This window comes from Macaca thibetana, chromosome 15 (genome assembly GCF_024542745.1).
Source record: "Macaca thibetana thibetana isolate TM-01 chromosome 15, ASM2454274v1, whole genome shotgun sequence".
NCBI classification, from domain to species: domain Eukaryota; kingdom Metazoa; phylum Chordata; class Mammalia; order Primates; family Cercopithecidae; genus Macaca; species Macaca thibetana.
In genome coordinates this window covers 27,848,366-27,868,633 of record NC_065592.1, presented here as the reverse complement: position 1 = coordinate 27,868,633, position 20,268 = coordinate 27,848,366, and the positions used below count along the sequence as shown (strand labels likewise).

Genomic DNA, 20,268 nt, shown 5'->3' with positions numbered 1-20,268 from the left:
CATCTCACGGTTGAGTGTACAATTGGAATAAATAAGTTCAGCAATTGGCATAATTTCCAAGTTGACCCTCTAACCCAAGTCATGAGGGCTATTGTGGTAAGAAAAGCAAATTAAGCCTTTACAGCAGCACTGTCCAACAGAAATATAATGTGACCCAGATGTCTAATTTCAAATTTTCTAGTAGCTGCATTTTTAAAAAGTTAAAAGAAACAGGTGAAATTAATTTTAAAAGCACAGTTTACTGAACCCATGATATCCAAAATAGTATCATTTCAATATGTAGTCAATATAAAACTTATTGAGGTACTTATTTTTATATGAAGTCTTCAAAATATCATCCAGGCGTGGTGGCTCACACCTGTAATCCCAGTACTTTGGGAGGCTGAGGCAAGCAGATCACTTGAGGCCAGGAGTTTGAGACCAGTCCGGCCAACACGACAAAATCCCATCTCTACTAAAACTATAAAAATTAGCCAGGTGTGGTGGCATATGCCTGTAGTCCCAGCTACTAGGGAGGCTAAGACATGAGAATTGCTTGAACCTGGAAGTTCGAGGCTGCAGTGAGCCAAGATCACACTACTGCACTCCAGCCTGGGTGACAGAGCAAGACTAGGTCTCAAAAAAAAAAAAAAAAAAAAAAACCTAACAGGACTTGGAGGCCAGATGTACCAGGTATTTTTGATGCCTTGGGTAAGACACATATGTGCCTGAAGTGAGAGTTGAGCCCAGGAGTTGAGGTTGCAGTGAGCTATGATTGCACTCCAGCTTGGGTGACAGAGCAAGACCCTGTTTCAAAAAAGAAAAGAAATCAGTGTTAACATCGTTCTTTATTACATCTAATAACCCACTTAGATAGTTTTTCATTCTCATTTCCTCAACTATGGGCTCTGCTGGTTTAGAGGTCTTAGTAACCAATCAAAGAATGTTTCCATCAGGAGACACGAAAATGATAGCACTGACATCTGGGCAGATTTGAAGTTGATAATTTTTTCAGTCAAACCTCAGGAATTGACTGGTAGCCATAGAGGAAAATGAGGAATGGAGAATCTTTCTGGATAGAGTCATGGACCTGGGACTCCCTTGTAGGAGGCTGATATCCATGCAGGATATCTTGCGTTGTTCCTCAGGTTGCTTTAGGACTCTTAAAGCAAACCACCCTATTTTGTACTTAAAGCTTGCATCGGGTGCTTTCCCAAGCATCCAGGCCCAGGAATGACACTGTATTGGGAAATGAGCTAATTAACCACATCCCTTCTTCCTAAGCCAACTCCAGGGCAACTGCAACATTATCATAGAAGTTGCACAGGTCAATGGCCAGGTGCAGTGGCTCATGCCTGTAATCCCAGCATTTTGGGAGGCCAAGACAGGCAGATCACGAGGTCAGGCATTCGAGACCAGCCTGGCCAACATGGTGAAATCCCATCTCTACTAAAAATACAAAAAATTAGCCAGGCGTGGTGGCAGGTGCCTATAGTCCCAGCTACTCAGGAGGCTGAGGCAGGAGAATGGCCTGAACTTGGGAGGCGGAGCTTGCAGTGAGCCGAGATTGTGCTATTGCACTCCAGCCTGGGTGACAGAGCAAGACTCCATCTAAAAAAAAAATTAGTTGGGCATGGTGGCGCATGCCTGTAATCCCAGCTACTCAGGAGCCTGAGGCAGAAGAATCACTGGAACCCAGAAGGTGGAGGTTGCAGTGAGCCGTGAGCCGAGAGCCGAGATCACACCACTGCACTCCAGCCTGGGCGACAGGACAGAGCAAGACTCCGTCTCAAAAAAGAAAAAGAAGTTGCACAGATCAAGATCAAAAGACTGAGAAAAGAAACCATGGCTTGACCCCTCCAGGCTTCCTACTGTTTATTGCCAAAATCGTAGTCCTCCTTTTCTGAAAGTAAGACCATGTTCTGGTAAGTTCTTTGCATGGAGGAACACAGAATCTGAGTTTGCTGACAGTAGGCTGAGAACCGGCCCAACCTCACTCTTCCAGCTAGTCACTCTTCCTCCCTCTGGAAGACTGTGTGAAGGAAAAGAGGAAAATGGGGGTGAACATGTCTGCCCATACTTTCTCCCCTTCTCCATGACAGTATGAAGAACGGAAAACAAGCTTTCTTCCCTCTCCACACTGCCTTTCACATTGCAACATCCTCTGAGTCTATCAGGAGCCATCAGCTGATTCGGCAATGCAATCCATTCTGATGAGAAATGGGATAAAAGCGACCTTTTTTCCCTTTAAACATCATAGTTGACTGACAATGGTCTTTGCTGTCTTCTCTAGAATAGTAGGTAACATGGCAATCATATAGGAGGGAAGACCAGTAGCCTGGAAGAGCGGATATGGTATTTGGGGACTGGCAGAATGAAGTTAGATCAGCAGAGCCACAAAGGACCCCAGTGATCATCTGAGAATTTTAAAATAGGAGACACCAGGCATTGAGCAATTGGTAAGAGGAGCGAAAGGTGAAAGACACACAGAAGAGGCAGTAAGAAGATATGACCTGAACCTATGAGTGAGCAGACACTATAGGGTCAGATGGAGAGTAAAGAGCATTTTGCAGCTGGGCGCAGTGGCTCATGCCTATAATCCCAGCAATCTGGGAGGCTGAGACGGGCAGATGGCTTGAGCTCAGGAGTTTGAGATTGTGGGCAACGTGGCAAAACCCTGTCTCTACAAAAAATACAAAAAATTAGCCAGGCAAGGTGGTGTGTGCCCGTGGTCCCAGCTATTTGTGAGGCTGAGGTGGGAAGATCACTTGAGCCAGGGAGGTGGAGGTTGCAGCGAACCAAGATCACTCCACCACACTCCAGCCTGGATGACAGAGTAAGACTCTGTCTCAAAAAAAAAAAAAAAGAACATTTTGCAGGTAAAGATGTGAACAGCAGAGGAAAAGATGGAGAAGCTGAATCAAAAGGATGGTAAGGTGCTAAAGCAGCCATTGGCTCCTCCTGCTGCTGAGGGAAGGGGAGTATCACCCAGTTGCTAGACCCACACTGAATCCTGTATAACAGCCATCCTCAACCTTGTTGGCACCAGTGACCAGTTTCATGGAAGACAATTTTTCCACAGATGGGATCGTGAGTTGGGGCATGGTTTCAGGAAGATTCAAAGCATTCTGTTTATTGTGCACTTTTTTCTTTCTTTCTTTCTTTCTTTTTTTTTTTTTTTTTTTTTTAGTGAGACAGAGTCTCTGTCATCCAAGTTGGAGTGCAGTGACATGATCTAGGCTCACTGCAACATCCACGTCCTGGGTTCAAGTGATTCTCCTACTGCAGCCTCCCAAGTAGCTGGGATTTCAGGCGCCCACCACCATGCCCGACTAATTTATGTATTTTTAGTAGAGATGGGTTTTTACCATGTTGGTCAGGCTGGTCTCGAATTCCTGACCTCAGGAGATCCACCTGCCTCGGCCTCCCAAAGTGCTAGGATTACAAGTGTGAGCCACTGTGCCCAGCCTTTATTTCTATTATTATGACATTGTCATATATAATGAAATAATTGTACAACTCACCATAATATAGACTCAGTGGGATCCCTGAGCTTGTTTTCCTACAACTAGACGGTCCCATCTGGGGGTGATGGGAAAGAGTGGCAGATCATCAGGTGTTAGATTCCCAAGAGGGGCTCAACTTAGATCTCTCACACGCGCAGTTCACAATAGGGTTTGCGCTCCTATGAGAATCTAATGCCGCCGCTGATCTGACAGAAGGCAGAGCTCAGGTGGTAATGTGAGTGATGGAGCAGGGATGTAAATACAGATGAAACTTCATTTGCTCACCTGCTGCTCACCTCCTCCTGTGCTGCGCAGTTCCTAACAGGCCATAGATTGTTACTGGTTGGGGACTCCTGCTGTATAATCTTCCCATTATCAAACTATGTTCTAGGCCTGGGGGATGGGAAAGGATAGTTGTTTAGCTGCAAAAAGTTCACTAGAGACCTGGCTGTATGGTCAGCACTCTGTCTTATACATATAGCTTCATAAACCATCAACATTCAAGGCAATCTGGATAAACGTCTTTGTACCTTACAGCCCAAAGAGCCTAACAGATTAGCTTTTCCTCTGGCAATTGCACTCTGCACAAACCGTATAAATTAGTACTAAAACTTTTGATCCACTGGTTTTTATCTCCCGGTAGTAAGACCTGAGGTCTTTTTGATTAGCCCAGAATTCACTGTGGTCATTTCTCCCATCCCAAATAATCAGTGATGTAGCATTAGAAACCTCACTGTTTACCCTAACAACTCCCTCCACTTTTTTTCCCCCCTGGCCCTCCTAGAAAGAACTTCTTGGGCAGTAGGTGCATCCACGTCTAGTGTCTGTCTTGAAATCTGAGAATGTCATGAGCAGTCAAGATGAGTTAGCACCTACAACACAACTCCCTGCTCACAGGAAGTAAAGCACCTGGGTAGAAAATGGGTGTGTTGATGGGTGGCGATCGGTCAAATGGAGAGAAAACAAGAACATACCTGATTAGCTGGGAACTATAACCTCTAGCTACACTCTGAGTACCCCAACCTACTGCTACTCTACTTCCTCACCCTCCTCACCCCTTTTCTTTTCTTTTTTCTTTTCCTTTCCTTTCCTTTCTTTTCTTTTCTTTTCTTTTCTTTTCTTTTCTTTTTTCTTTTGAGACGGAGTCTCACTCTGTCACCCAGGCTGGATTACAGTGGTACGATCTTGGCTCACTGCAACCTCTGCCTCCCAGGTTCAAGTGATTCTCCTGCCTCAGCCTACTGAGTAACTGGGATTACAGGTGCACGCCAACATGCCCGGCTGACTTTTGTATTTTTAGTAGAGACGGGGTTTCCCTATGTTGGTCAGGCTGGTCTTGAACTCCTGACCTCGTGATCCACCTGCCTCAGCCTACCAAAGTGCTGGGATTATAGGCATGAGCCACCGCGACCAGCTCCCCATCCCTTTTCTGCTGTCTACTACTCCTCTCCTCTCTCCTTCTGCCTGATCTCCTTCCTCTCTTCTACCCCCATTTTTCTTTTCTTTTCTTTTCTTTCTTTCTTTTTTTTTTTTTTTTTTGGAGATGGAGTCTTGCTCTGTTGCCCAGGCTGGAGTGCAGTGGCACAATCTTGGCTCACTGCAACCTCCACCTCCCAGGTTCAAGTGATCCTCATGCCTCAGCCTCCCCAGTAGCTGGGATTACAGGCGCCCACCACCATGCCCGACTAATTTATGTATTTTTAGTACAGATGGGTTTTCGCCATGTTTGCCAGACTGGTCTTGAACTCCTGATCTCGAGTGATCCACCCACCTCGGCCTCCCAAAGTGCTGAGATCAGAGGCATGAGCCACTGCACCTGGCCATTGACTTGTGCAACTTCTATGATAATGTTGCAGTTGCCCTGGAGTTGGCTTAGGAAGAAGGGATGTGGTTAATTAGCTCATTTCCCAATACAGTGTCATTCCTGGGCCTGGATGCTTGGGAAAGCACCCGATGCAAGCTTTAAGTACAAAATATGAGCCACTGCACGTGGCCCACTCCATTTTTCTTCAGGATCCTGGGTGGTATGAGTAAACCCCAAGGAAACATTGGCAGGACCCAATCCTCTCTTTCAAAAAGTCTCCAGTGACAAAAAGATGAATTTTTTCACAGTGAGGCACAAATGTATTTTTTCACCTATGAAATTGGCAAAGTTTGAAAGCCCATTTTATTTACAAAAATGTGGGGAAATAAGCACTCTCATACACTTGCTGGTGGAAGCAGAAATTGGTACAAACTCTATATGAAAATTATAAATACACATGCCTACTTTGGGAGGCCGAGGCGGGCGGATCACGAGGTCAGGAGATCGAGACCATCCTAACAGGGTGAAACCCCGTCTCTACTAAAAATACAGGTGGTGGGCGCCTGTAGTCCCAGCTACTTGGGAGGCTGAGGCAGGAGAATGGTTTGAACCCGGGAGGCGGAGCTTGCAGTAAGCCGAGTTCGTGCCACTGCACTCCAGCCTGGGCGACAGAGTAAGACTTCGTCTCAAAAATAATAATAATAAATAAATACACATGCCTTTTGATATAACAGTTCTACTTCTGGGAATTCATTCTACAGATGTACATGTAGCAAACTGAATTTTAATCTTTTTCTTTCAGGGAATATCCATTAAAGATGGCTCTAATGAGAAAGTAGCATTCTTTGGAATTCTCTGCAGCCCACAATACGAAATGTCTACTGTTGCAGTCAATGACTGGGCAAGGTGGCTCACGCCTGTAATCCAGCACTTTGGGAGGCCGAGGTGCTTGGATCACTTAAAGCCAAGAGTTCAAGACCAGCCCGGCCAACATGGTGAAACTCTGTCTCCACTGAAAATATAAAAATTAGCTGATGTGGTGGCGCATGGCTGTAATCTCAGCTACCTGGGAGGCTGAGTCAGGAAAATCACTTGAACCTGGTAGGTAGAGGTTGCAGTGCACTGAGATTGTGCCACTGCACTCCAGCCTGGGTGACAGAGCGAGACTCCATCTCAAAAAAAAAAAAAAAAAAAAAAAAAGAGAAAGAAAATGATATAGGTAGGTGACATTTCCCCCATCAAACCTTCCCCTGATTTCTCCAATAGAACGACACAAACAGCACTTCACTATATCCCTTACAGATTGCAGTTGAAGAACTCAAGCTATTCACCAACTGTTCTGCTTTCTGATTAATAAGTATGAGAGGATTATGACTGTGTAATATGAGATATTGGGCAAGAAGTGATTAAAAAGCAGTATCTCAAGTTACTCTCGCTGCAGAGGCACGTAACACTGTTGCCCAGTAAATGCCAGAGCATTGTGCAAATGGAGAAGTCGTTTTCAGTTCCGATCTCAAGCAGGAAGGAACTCCTCCAGACAGAGGGGCTTTAAACCTCCTTTTCTTGGCCACAACATATATGAATACAGTCACTAGAGGAGAAAGTTCCCAGCAGATTACATGCTCACAGCCCTTGGGTTAGAGATTCAGAGCATTCAGCCTCACTCAGCTATTCTCAGACTCAGCATCCAAACACTGCAGCTTCAGCTTGTGCAGAAAGATGATGCTGAGTAATAGGATCCTATAGAAAGAGGCAGACATCCCAGTGCAGGGTGTCCTGTGTGAGACCAGGAGACATCGGCTGCCTACAAATAATTAGACCCAACCTGCCCCTCTGGTTTAGGGTCATCACTGGCATCATCTGAAGAGGAGCAGAGTTGGACATCAGAACCCACTGTGGGTTTTTTGAAGTTTTTTTTGCTTTTTGAGACAGAATTTCACTCTTGTTGCCCAGGCTGGAGTGCAGTGTCATAATCTCGGCTCACTGCAACCTGCGCTTCCTGGGTTCAAGTGATTCTCCTGCCTCAGCCTTCTAAGCAGCTGAGATTACAGGCTCCTGCCATCATGCCCGGCTAATTTTTGTATTTTTGGTAGAGACGGGGTTTCAGCATGTTGACCAGGCTGGTCTCGAACTCCTTTCCACTGATGATCCGCCAGCCTCAGCCTCCCAAAGTGCTGAGATTACAGACGTAAGCCACTGTGCCCGGCCTCATTGTGGGTTTTTAACTAGTGTGTAGTACAGACCTTTTTCAGTCACTCTCAGCATTTCATTATGATGTCTTTACAAAGTTCTGAGGTTGGTGAATTCCAAGACAATGTTAGAATCTTCTAGAAAAGTAAAGATATGCACTACCTTTTACCAATTTCTTTACCATTGTTTGTGCCACACATTACAACAGCTCTTCATTTAAGGTGGGGGAGGGTATGATATTGAGTTGAAACATCATGGTACTTTCTGTTTTATGTTGGACAAGCCTTCTGTGCTTTGTCTTGTCTGTAGCACCAATTTTCATGGTTCTATGGTGTATTTACAGACATGGTGCTATGGTGTATTTACAGACAATGGTGGTGGTGGGATGGAACAGAATAATGTTGGGGTCTGGAGTGCCTGGATAGCAGGAAATAATTCAGACAGAAAAATAGCAAGGCCAAAAATAAATTGTGCCCTTGAGAGGCTGAAAGAGAATGAGATATGAATCCCTGACTGTAATTGTAGCTGTGTTCACTGTGAGGACAGGTTTTTGCCCTCTGATAATAAATAGACTTTAATCCTAGGTGTGAGTGCTAGCCACTGTCAACAGGGGTGGCTCCAAATAAATCCAAAGTAATTGCCTAAGACACAACATCAGCCCACAACCAAATTCTCACACTGGAGAGTTACATGACTGGTGGATACAACTCATTAGGTAATAGTCAAGGCACTGGTTCTTCCCAGTCAACAAACATCCTCTAAATGCTTCAGGAGCCAGCCAGGCAAGCTATTCTAGCCATGGAGAGGTGTGGCTCTGGTGCGCGATGACACACTGTGAACACCCAAGCTATGCAGTGCTGATTAGTTGGGTAATGGATGAATGAGTCAAAGATCACGCTTCCCAGTTTGTCAGCTACTTGGTAGCTCCCAGGGACTGGCTCCAGTCTGTCACTGGCTCCATGCAAGCAAGCAATCCTGGGGCTGATTGTGAGCCACAGAGTCACTGTCAAGACCTGAGTTTCAGTGGAGTAGGTGGAGAGGCAGGATAAAGAGACATCCGACTCGCAACCTTTAATCTAGAGAGGAAAACTCAGAGGCTATGTTTTCCTGAGCATCTTCCTTTTCTTCAGGGCATTGTGAATTTGCGATGACAGCCCAAGGGAAGAAGCAAAGCAAGAGTCTGGTCCCACAGACTAGGCATCCTAAGGCTAGGAGAGGAGGTCTTCAGCCTGAGTCATCAGTTCAGGCAATGTATGAAGTCTTGCCTATAAGACATGACCACCACTGTTGAGACTTGTCACGCTGCCAACCAAAAGTTCTGGGATGGGGGGTTGGGGGGTGGTGAACTTTCTTTCCAATCCCCAGTGTTTCAGGAAGAATAAAGGAATCACATATTGTCAGCTTTAAATCCTGGCTAAATTTCTTAATCATTGAATGAGTGCAGACAAAGAATAAATATCTGAGTCTCAATTTCTTATCTGTAAATATAATATCCACATTGTAGGGTTGTTCTGAATATCACATTAAATCAGGTACATAAAGCACCCAACCCAGTACCTAGTGCAAGTAGAAGCTCCATAAATGATAGAGTTTCTATCTCTGGGATTAGTGAATCTCAGAGTTAGAAAAATGTAAAAAGTCATCCAAGAAAACCCTCCTTCAGGCCGGGCGCGGTGGCTCACGCCTGTAATCCCAGCACTTTGGGAGGCCGAGGCGGGCGGATCACGAGGTCAGGAGTTCGAGACCATCCTGGCTAACACGGTGAAACCCCGTCTCTACTAAAAAATACAAAAAACTAGCCGGGCGAGGTGGCGGGCGCCTGTAGTCCCGGCTACTCGGGAGGCTGAGGCAGGAGAATGGCATAAACCCGGGAGGCGGAGCTTGCAGTGAGCTGAGATCCGGCCACTGCACTCCACCCTGGGCGACAGAGCGAGACTCCGTCTCAAAAAAAAAAAAAAGAAAACCCTCCTTCAATAAGCCGGGCATGGTGGCACATGTCTGTAGTCCCAGCTACTCAGGAGGCTGAGGCAAGAGAATGGCTTGAACCTGGGAGGCGGAGGTTGCAGTGAGCCAAGATTGCGTCGCTGCACTCCAGCCTGCGCAACACAGTGAGACTTTGTGTCAAAAAAAGCAAAACAAAACAAACGAACGAACAAAAACCAAAAAAAAGACCCAAACCCAAAACCAAACCAAACCAAAATCCCTCCTTCAGATTTTCTGTTGTCAGAATCCCCTATGCCACCTCTAAGACATGGGCCATTCAGCCTCTGCTTAGATTCCATCCAAGGCACGAGGGATCCTTTTCAGCAGTTCTGAGGGTCTTACCGAAATTGAGCTGAAATGTAATTCTCAGGGGCTCCTACTACTTGAAATAGTGACACCTTGTCATATGCAGGACAAGTGCTTCCGGTTGTACAGACTGCACGTTGCTCAGCTGTGGGCATCTGCTGCTTTTCACGTAGACTAGTATGTAAACAGTGTCCCTGGAGTTGGGCAGTGTGATGGCCCTATCAGTGTGATAATCATTCAAATATTTGGTGACAACCTCACACTCATTTGAGTCTTCTCCAATGAAAACACTCATAATTCCTTCTGTCATGCCTCATCTGGCAAGTTTTGGTTTTCCATCACCCTAGTGACTCTTCTCTGAATGTTCAACTGTGTGACACCTGGATCCGGGCACAATGCATTCATCATCTTCCGGCCAGTTGGGAATAGTGAGATTCACTTTTCATACCTCATGCTGCTATGTTCTCCTACCTCTACTCCACCCTGTATTTTATAATTTGTTTTGTTATTTTAGTTTTCATTTAATCCAAGAACAGGACTTTACATTGGCAAAGATTACTCAAGACTCGCAGACCAAGGGCAGAAGTTTGTTTTTTTTTTTTTTTTTCCCAGTCTTAGAAAATTCCCTCCAACTTGACATTGATTCGTTTTCTTCTTCTTTCTTTTCTTTTCCTTTTGTTTGTTTGTTTTTAAAATTTTCATTGCACTGGCATGTAGCTAAGATGTCTCTATCTTGACCCCAATTTTATTACGGGAGACTTTGTTTAGTTTTTTGGTCAAGTTATTTATTTATTCAGCCAACATTCATTGGGCACCTGCTGTGTCTTGTACCAGATACTTGCCGTGGACGCCGTGTTGTGGCTGTGAGTGTTTTAACAGCTGACTACCCAGAAGAAAAAAAAGCCCTAGTTTGTAATATTTGCTGATTTCCATGGCGTAACTACTTCCTACCATGGCAGATTTCAAACTACAAGGTGATGTCATTGAACATAGAGTTGGAAAGAGATGTATTTGCATAAACAGCTCTTGTGAGCCAGCATGAGGCAGTCCCAGCACACCACTGTTAATTTACAGATGAGCCACCTATGGTCTCTGCCTTAGGAAAGCTCCATGAGTTTCTTAGAATGTGGTGATGCACAGAGTCCATCTCTCCTCTAAATCTACCATGGAGAAACCATGTCAAAGGAGGAAATAACATTTGTCTGACATGATTTGTTCTCAGAGCACCTATATTGTTTCATAATTGCAAAGGATTCTTTTAGGTGCTTGGGAACCATTCCTTTCATATTTCATTCGAAATTATTTTCAGGCTGGGCACGGTGGCTCACGCCTGTCATACTAGCACTTTGGGAGGCTGAGGTGGGTGGATCACCTGAGATCAGAAGTTCGAGGCCAGCCTGGCCAACATGGCAAAACTCCTTCTGTACTAAAAATACAAAAATTAGCCAGGTGTGGTGGCGGGTGCCTGTAATCTCAGCTACTCGGGAGGCTGAGGCAGGAGAATCGCTTGAACCTGCGAGGCAGAGGTTGCAGTGAGCTGAGATTGCACCATTGCACTCCAGCCTGGGAGACTAGAAGCAATGTCAGTCTCATTCACCTATAGTAGAGGTTCTACCTCCTCCTCCCTTCAAAAAACTGTACACTGTTTGCCCATTTCTAGTCTTCTAACACTTTGGCTATTCTCCATACATTCTCAAAGCTCTGTATGAGCAACTGGGAAATCTCAATCCTAAATTCTTTCAGTATCTCATGGCAAATTCTGTTCCAATACTGAAGCCCAGCACTCATTCATGTGGAGAGTTAATGTACTTCCCTCTTCACCTATTTTGAGCTTTGAGTCTAACAATGTAGAGTCTTCTCTTTTGGATCCAAAGATTTTTCTACATGATGAGAAAGACTGAAGGAAAATAAGGATAAGGGTTTGTTTCTTCATGTTGCCATGGCACAAAATCTTTGTTAACTGTAACAGTAAGAATGATGGCACCCTGAAGATGTCCATGTCCTGATCTCCTGGTCAGGAGTGATATGTTATGTGACATGAGACTATTTTATGTTACACAGTGAGAAGGAATTAAGGTTGTACATGGTATTAAGCTTGCTAAACAGCAGACCTTAAGATAAGAAGGTCACACTGGACTCTCCAAATGAGCCCAATTTAACCACAAAGATCCCTTGAATGTAGAACAGGGAAGAAGAAAAGATGTAAAGATGCTATGCTGCTGACTTTGAAGATGGAAGAAGAGGCCAAGACAGGAGGAATGCAGGCAGACCCTAGAAGCTAAAAAGGCAAGAACATGACTTCTCTTCTAGAGCCTCTGGAAGGAATGCAAGGCCAGGCACGGCGGCTCATGCCTGTAATCCAACACTTTGGGAGGTCAAGGCGGGTGGATCGCTTGAGCCTAGGAATTCGAGACCAGCCTGGGCAACATGACAAAACCCCATCTCTACAAAAAACACAAAAATTTGCCCGGCATAGTGGCACGTGCTGGCAGTCCCAGCTACTCAGGAGGCTGAGGCATGAGAATAACTGAGCCCAGAGAGGTGGAGGCTGCAGTGAGCAGTGATCATACCACTGCACCCCAGTCTGGGCAACAGAGTGACACCCTGTCTCAAAAAAAAAAAAAACAAAACAAAACAGGCCAGCTGCAGTGGCTCACGCCTGTAATCCCAGCACTCTGGGAGGCCGAGGTGGACAGATCACAAGGTTAGGAGTTCGAGACCAAACCTGGCCAACCCAAAACTACAAAAAGTTAGCCAGGTATGGTGGCAGGTGCCTGTAATCCCAGCTACTCAGGAGGCTGAGGCAGGAGAATCGCTTGAACCCGGGAGGCAGATTTTGCAGTGAGCCGAGACTGTACCATTGCACTCCAGCCTGAGCGACAGTGCAAGACTCCATCTCAAAAAAAAAAAAAAAACCACAAAAACAAACAAAAAAAACCAAATAAACAAAAAACAGAAGGAAGGCAGCCCTGTTGACTCCTTGATTTTAGCCCAGTGAGGCCCATTTTAGACTTCTGACCTCCAGGATTGTAAGATCACACATTTGTGTTTTTAAGCTACCAAGTTTGTGGTGATTTGATACAGCAGCAATAGAAAACTCATACACAAACCCATTCCAGACCTCCTCCCTTTCTGTCTTCCACTCTAGAAGCTGGAGAGCCTAATTATTTCCGTGTCAGCAGGTCTGTGTTTTCCAAGTCCACATGATGGTCACCCAGATACCACTTTCATCAACATATGGTGTGCTGGAAATCCAGAGGACCTTGACCAAAGCTTTAGCTGTCAAGACACACCCAGTGGCAGAGGAGAAGATAATGCTTCTCCTCTATAGTGTTATGCTCAGCTGCAGCCACATCTAGTGTGAGAAATTTCTGGCCACACAGCTCTATCTGTAGGTGACACATGGACACAGCCTCTTCCCAAGGTGTCTTCGTATAGGGCTAGAGTGCTACATGCGGACGTATTTCCAAACATAGCCATACATTTTACCTGTAACTCCCTTTCCCTACCATCTCAGTGTCCTAGCCCCTGAGAGCAGAAGTCCCATCGTATCCCAATTCCAAGATTCACCACGTTTTCTGGCTCAAAATTAGTGTTTCTGCCGGGGGTAGTGGCTCACACCTGTAATCCCAGCACTTTGAGAGGCTGAGAGGGGTGGATCACCTGAGGTCAGGAGTTCGAGACCAGCCTGACCAACATGGTGAAACCCCATCTCTACCAAAATTACAAAATTAGCCGGGTGTGGTGGCGTATGCCTGTAACCCCAGCTACTTAGGTGATTGAGGCAAGAGTCACCCGGCTACTTTTTGTATTTTTAGTAGAGACAGAGTTTCACTATGTTGGCCAGGCTTGTCTCAAACTCCTGACCTTGTGATCTGCCCGCCTCGGCCTCCCAAAGTGCTGGGATTACAGGCTTGAGCCACCTCGCCCAGCAGAGACTGCATTTCTTGTTCACCAGGACAGTACTTGTGCTGTTCTTCCTTTTAGCCTTATCTATATGCCCTCTGTGTCTCTAGCTCAAGGTGATTGATTTCCATCCACCATAAATGTTCCCTTGAAGGGTTCTGTTCTCTTCCGTCTCTATGTTCCATTCTTAAGTGTCATGCCTCCGAGTCTCCGCAACTGAGGTCACTCAGTTTGTTACTCATGCTCTGAACTTAGGTACACACTGTTTGTTACTCATTAATATGTTCTAGGTGCCATGGGGAAATCCAAGATGCTTCATGTGACAGGAATCCTGCCTTGTGGTTCACAGTCCAGTTGAGAGATGACTATTTAACCACTAGGAGAAAAAGTAGTGCCTGCTCAAAGAAAGGGATTGATAAAATGCAATGGGCAATCAGAGGGGGACAGAGGGCACTTCCAATTTAAAGACAGACCTCAAGGAGGAGGGACTTCTAAGCCAGACCCGCAGAAGTATAAAACAACTTAAAAGATGGCGAGGCGTGGTGGCTCACGCTGTAATTAATCCCAGCACTTTGGGAGACCAAGGCGGGTGGATCACTTGAGGTCAGGAGCTTGAGACCATCCTGGTGAAACCCCATCTCTACTAAAAATACAAAAATTAGCTGGGTGTGGTGGTGCATGTTTGTAATCCCAGCTACTCAGGAGGCTGAGGCAGGAGAATAGCTTGAACCAGGGAGTCGGAGGTTAAGGTGAGCTGAGATCGCGCCACTGCACTCCAGTCTGGTGACAGAGCAAGACTCTGTCTCAATAAATAAATAAACAAGCTGGTGTGGTGGTGCACACCTGTAATCCCAGCTATTCGGGTGGTTGAGCCAGGAGAATTGCTTGAACCCGGGAGGCAGAGGTTGCAGTGAACCAAGATCGCACCACTGCACTGCAGCCTGTGTGACAGAGCCAGACTTGTCTCAAAACAAACAAACAAAAAGCTTAAAGATATGAAGAAAGGGGTGGGTATCATTGCAGGCAGAGGAGACTGTTATGTGTGTGAAATGTGCAGAGGTGTGATAAGGCTGGTGTGTCCATGGAGAAGAATGAAGTTCAGCTTGGATAGGCACAGGCTGGTGTGTAGGGGTGATGGTGGTGGGACTACTGTGAGATAAGACTAGAACGTTCTGTGGGGCCAGACCCTGGAGGGTTATAAAGTCAGCATACAGGACTTGCCTTTCCGCTGAGGTCATTGACAGTCTTAGAAGTTTGGTGGGCAAGGAGAAAAGTCATCTGTTTTTCAAATGTGTAATAACCACTAACTTTAAGAAAGAAAGCCAGTATTCGATGATTTAACCAAATGGTGTGGGTTGTCATCTAACTTCTGATCTCTTTCTCTCTTTCAAAAAAAAGAAACTTTTAAACAAAATTTCCAAGTTAATAGGGGGCAAGCAAAAAAATGGTGACATAGGTGCTGAAAGGCCCTACCTAAGCCTATCCCAGGGAAAACTGAGGCTAGAAACAAAAATGTTACCCAGCTCCACCAGGCACTGACCTTTTCACAGCGGTGCAATCAGAGGAGATGAACAGGAGGAGGCAGCTCTCAAATACGACGAGGGCTGCCATGGAAATGGCCTTGGAATGGCATTTGGGAGCCCAGATTGTACTGTTCCCTCTGTCATTGACTCACAGATCCCTTCCCTTTTCCAGGTCCCAGTTTCCCATCTGAACACTGAGGGGGGCCCATCAAGGCGGCCTCTCAGGGTCCTAACCACCTTAGGCATGGAAAGTTCAGGGAACTCTATTCTGTTTCCTTTTGAGGTGCCTTAGCCCCTCTGCTGCTGCCCCCAGCATGGGCATGAAATGAACGCATTCCACCATTCTTTCCTCATCTCTGGAGCTTCTCCTGTCCTAAAATGCTGTACCCAGATCTCTGGATAGAGAGAATACCAACCATAGTCCCCTTAATTCTGTTGCCCTTTCCAGGTAGATTTTGGCGTGCATTGGAGGATGTCTCAGGTGGGAGTGATGCTGGGGTGGAAAAACCTTGAAGAAACTCAAAGACAAAACCTCTCTCCAAGGAAGACCTATCCCAGAGCACTGTTTAGAAAGTGACTTTTAGAGAAAGCGTGGCTCCACCGAATTCACTGTGTTGTGTAAAGCTGTGAAGTGTGGAGTGGGGTGGGAATGAGGTTATGTTTTGGATGGAAGCAGCACCGAAGAATGGCCCTTGAATTGGCATTCTGCCCCTCACAGATTCCCTGGTCTCAATACCTGGAGTTGCAGATGGGCCTGGGGCAGATCTGACTGGTTTGGAAGTGCAGCTCCTTGATGTTGGACTGCCAGACTGGGCAACATAGTGAGACCCCATCTCTACCGAAACATTTTAAAAACTGCTAGCAGCAGCTGGGCGCGGTGGCTCAAGCCTGAAATCCCAGCACTTTGGGAGGCTGGGGTGGGCAGATCACTTGGGGTCAGGAGTTAGAGACCAGCTTGGCCAACATGGTGAAACCCCATCTCTACTAAAAACACAAAAACTAGCCAGGTGTGGTGGTGCATGCCTGTAGTCCCAGCTACTGGGAGGCTGAGGCAGGAGAATCGCTTGGACGCAGGAGGCGGAGGTTTCAGTGAGCCAAGATCGCGCCACTGCACTCCAGCCTGAGCAACAGAGCAATACTGCATCTCAAACAAACAAACAAAAAACTGCCAGCAGCTTGATCTTGGCATCACTTATCACCACTGATGGGCAAGACAGAGCTGAGAAAATGGCAGTGGAGCCAAGAGTAGAGGCAGAAGTAGGGCTCAGAAGGGAAGGAGCGGTAGGGAGATCCCCAAGGTCTTGCACCACAGCCTGGCTATGAGTGAGTCCCCCTACCTCCCGCAGCAGATCCTGCAGAGAAGGCATCATCTCTTTCCTGGTGACAATGTCTATCTTCCAGGACACAGCTGCCTCTTCAAAGCTAAGGCAAATCTTGTGCTGGAACCGAGGCCCCATCTGTTGGATTCCTCCACCCAGACCATTTGCCAAAATGATGGAATAGGGCCAGGCCTGCCAAGAGGTCCTCAGAGGGTATCTAGGTGAAGCCCTCTCTCTACTAAAGAGGGAAGTTAGGACTACGGATAGGGAGGGATTTTCCCAAGGTCATTTATCTAGCAAGTAGCTGCAGTAAAACTTGATGCCAGGCCTTCTTACACAAGATGTAGGTTAAGAGAGCATTAGCCTTAAGCCAGACTACATGGGTCCAAATCCTGACTGCTTCTCTGTTGGCTGAGAGGTTTGACCAATTTCATTAACCTCTTTCAGATTCAGCTGCCCTTTTATTTTTTTATTTTTATTTTGTTTGTTTGTTTCTTGAGACAGGGTCTTGCTCTGTCACCCAGGCTGGAGTGCAATGGCACGACCATGGCTGACTGCAGCCTTGGCGCCCTGGACTCAAGTAATCCTCCTACCTCAGCCTCCGGAGTAGCTGGGATTATAGGCGCATGGCACCGTGGCTGGCTAATTTTTTAAAAATTTGATAGAGATGGGGTCTCACTGTGTTGCCCAGTCTGGTCTTGAACTCCCGGGCTCAAGTGATCCTCCAGCCTCAACCTCCCAAAGCACTGTTTTCCAATTAAATGAAATAATAAATGAAAATCACTTAACGTAATGACTGCATATAATAAGAGCTCAATACATGTTAGTGAAAAAAAAGCCTAATTACTTTTCTCTACCTTCTGCAATAAAGACCTCCCAGTCCCAGTTCTTTTCCCCAGAGCAAACTACTAAGTAGATATTAGGTTTCCCTAGAGCTGGTCAAAGGTATCACTCCTTTGGTTTTGCTCAAAGCAGAGAGCATTGTTGTTTGATGCCATTATTAACACTAGGTGGGTATCTTTTTTTTTTTTTTTTTTTTTTTGAGACAGAGTCTCACTCTGTTGCCTGGGCTGGAGTGCAGTGGTACCGTATCGGCTCACTGCAACCTCTGTCTCCTGGGTTCAAGCAATTCTCCTGCCTCAGCCTCCCAAATAGGTGGGATTACAGGTGCCCACCGCCATGCCTGGCTGATTTTTTTTTTTTTTTTAATATTTTTAGTAGAGACAGGATTTCACCATGTTGGCCAGGGTGGTCTCGAACTTCTGACCTCAGGTGATCTGCCTGCCTCAGCCTCCCAAAGTGTTGGGATTACAGGCATGAGTCACTGTGCCCAGCTGTGGGTATCTCCTAATAGTGGTCCAGGCCGTCTTCCCACAGACACAGTGAACCGTAACCAACAGGATGTGCTTGTGTAAGTTGCATTATTGGCAGCTCAGAGGCAAAAGTGTGACCACATGAGAGAGGCGTCAGTTACTCTGCATTTTAACTTTCTTTTATCTTAGCTAATTTAAAAAGATTCCTTATTTCCATTAAAAAGAAATTATGCTTAGTATAATATGTTCAAACAAAAATGTATAATTTAAAAGTTAAGCTGGGCATGGTGGCTCACGCCTGTAATCCCACGATTTTGGGAGGCCGAGGCGAGTGGATCACCTGAGGTCAGGAGTTCGAAACCAGCCTGGCCAACATGGCATAATCCTGTATCTACTAAAAATACAAAAATTAGCCGGGTGTGGTGGTGTGTGCCTGTAATCCCAGCTACTCGGGAGGCTGAGGCACAAGAATTGTTTGAACCCAGGAGGCGGTGGTTGTAGTGAGCCAAGATTGTGCCACTGTACTCCAGCCTGGGCTACAGAGCAAGACTCTGTCTCAAAAAACAAAAAACAAAAACAAAAAATTAGCCGGGCATAGTGGCGCATGCCTATAATCCCAGCTACTAGGGAGGCTGAGGCAGGAGAAACACTTGAACCTGGGAGGCGGAGGCTGCAGTGAGCCAAAATTTCACCGCTGCACTCCAGCCTTGGTGACAGAGCGAGATACCATCTCTAAACAAACAAACGAACAAACAAAAAACAAAAATAAAAATTAAGGCTGGGCATGGTGGTTTATGCCTATAATCCCAGCATTTTGGGAGGCCAAGGCAGGCAAATCGCTTGAGCCCAGGAGTTTGAGACCAGCCTGGGGAAGATGGCAAGACCTCATCTCTACAAAAAACACAAAAATTAGTCAGGCATGGTAGCACATGCCTGTCGTCCCTTAGGAGGCTGAGATGGGAAAATCCCTTGAGCCCAGGAGGCGGAGGTTGTAGTGAGCTTTGATTGTGCCACTGCACTCCAGCCTGGGAACAGAGAGAGATCCTGACTTTAAAAAAAAAAAAAAAAAGTTAAAAGTCCCTTATATAGCCACCCATTCAGAAGTAACCTCAGCTAGAGAATGATGAATTTTCTTCCAGTTTTAAGCTGGGCCAGGTGGCTCACGCTTGCAGTCCCAGCTATTAAGGAGGCTGAGGCAGGAGGATTGCTTGAGTCCAGGAGTTCCAGACCCATCTGAGCAATATGGTGAGACCCCCATCTCTTAAAAAAATTTTAAAAATTACGTATTTTCTTCAAGTTTTATTTTATTACATCCTGTTTGCTAGGGCTGCCTTAACAAAATACCCCAGACCAGTTACTCCAAAAACAGGATTTATTTTCTCACAGTTGTGGAGGCTGGCAGTGCAGGATCGCGGTGTTGAGACGGCTGGTTTCTTCTCAGGCCTCTCTCCTTGGCTTTTGGGTAGCCACGCCCTCTCCCTGTGTCCTCACATGGTCTTCCCTCTGTGTGAGGCTGTGTCCTAATCTCCTTTTCTTATAAAGACACCAGGCCTGTTAGATTAGGGCCCACTCTAATGACCTCATTTAACCTTAATTACCTCTTTGAAGGCTGTTTCCAAATACAGTCACATCCTGAGAGGCTGAGGATTAGGGCTTCAACATACAAATTGGTCGGGGGTGGGCCAAGGCACAGTTCAGCCTCTCTTACACACACACACACACACACACACCATTTTTTCTATACATCTCTGCAACTTGATTTTTCTTAATTTCAACATGTTTTCATGTCAGAAGAAGACCTGTATCCTTCTAAGAAGGCTGAGATATTGAATCTTTAGTTTTTTACCCTCCATAGGAAATGCAGGCCCACTGGGTCGTGATCAAACCTCAGTCAGCAGGGCACCTGGGCCCTTCACAGCCTCTCGTCCTTCTTTTGATTGCTTTTATTTCTCCATCTTTTTCTCTGACATTTATGTGATATTTTATTTTATTTTATTTTATTTTATTTTAAGACAGAGTCTCACTCTGTTGCCCAGGCTGGAGTGCAGTAGTGCCATCTTGGCTCACTGCACCTTCCACCTCCCTGGTTCAAGCGATTCTTCTGCCTCAGCCTCCCAAGTAGCTGGGATCACAGGCGCCCACCACCATGCCCAGCTAATTTTTGTCTTTTTAGTAGAGATGGGGTTTTGCCGTGTTGGCCAGGTCTGGAACTCCTGACCTCAGGTGATTGGCCCACCTCAGCTTCCCAAAGTGCTGGGATTACAGGCGTGAGCCACCACACCCCATCTGACTTTTCTTTTTTGGAGATGGGGTCTCGTTGTGTTGCCCAGTCTGGTTGCAAACTCCTGGCCTCCCAAAGTGCTGGGATTACAGGTGTGTGCCACCACGCCCAGCTAATTTTTTGTATTTTTGGTAGAGACAGGGTTTCGCCATGTTGGC

The 20,268-nt window shown here is 46.0% G+C and overlaps 1 long non-coding RNA gene across 1 annotated transcript; it reads right to left on the bottom strand.

Moving 5' to 3' along the window:
- Positions 1 to 607: 607 nt before the first annotated feature.
- LOC126937350 (uncharacterized) lies at positions 608 to 19,321 on the bottom strand. Its single transcript, XR_007719699.1, has 3 exons — positions 19,214 to 19,321; positions 3,771 to 3,878; positions 608 to 786 (listed from the first exon to the last, which is right to left on the bottom strand). It is a non-coding gene; the product is annotated as an uncharacterized LOC126937350 (long non-coding RNA).
- Positions 19,322 to 20,268: the final 947 nt, after the last annotated feature.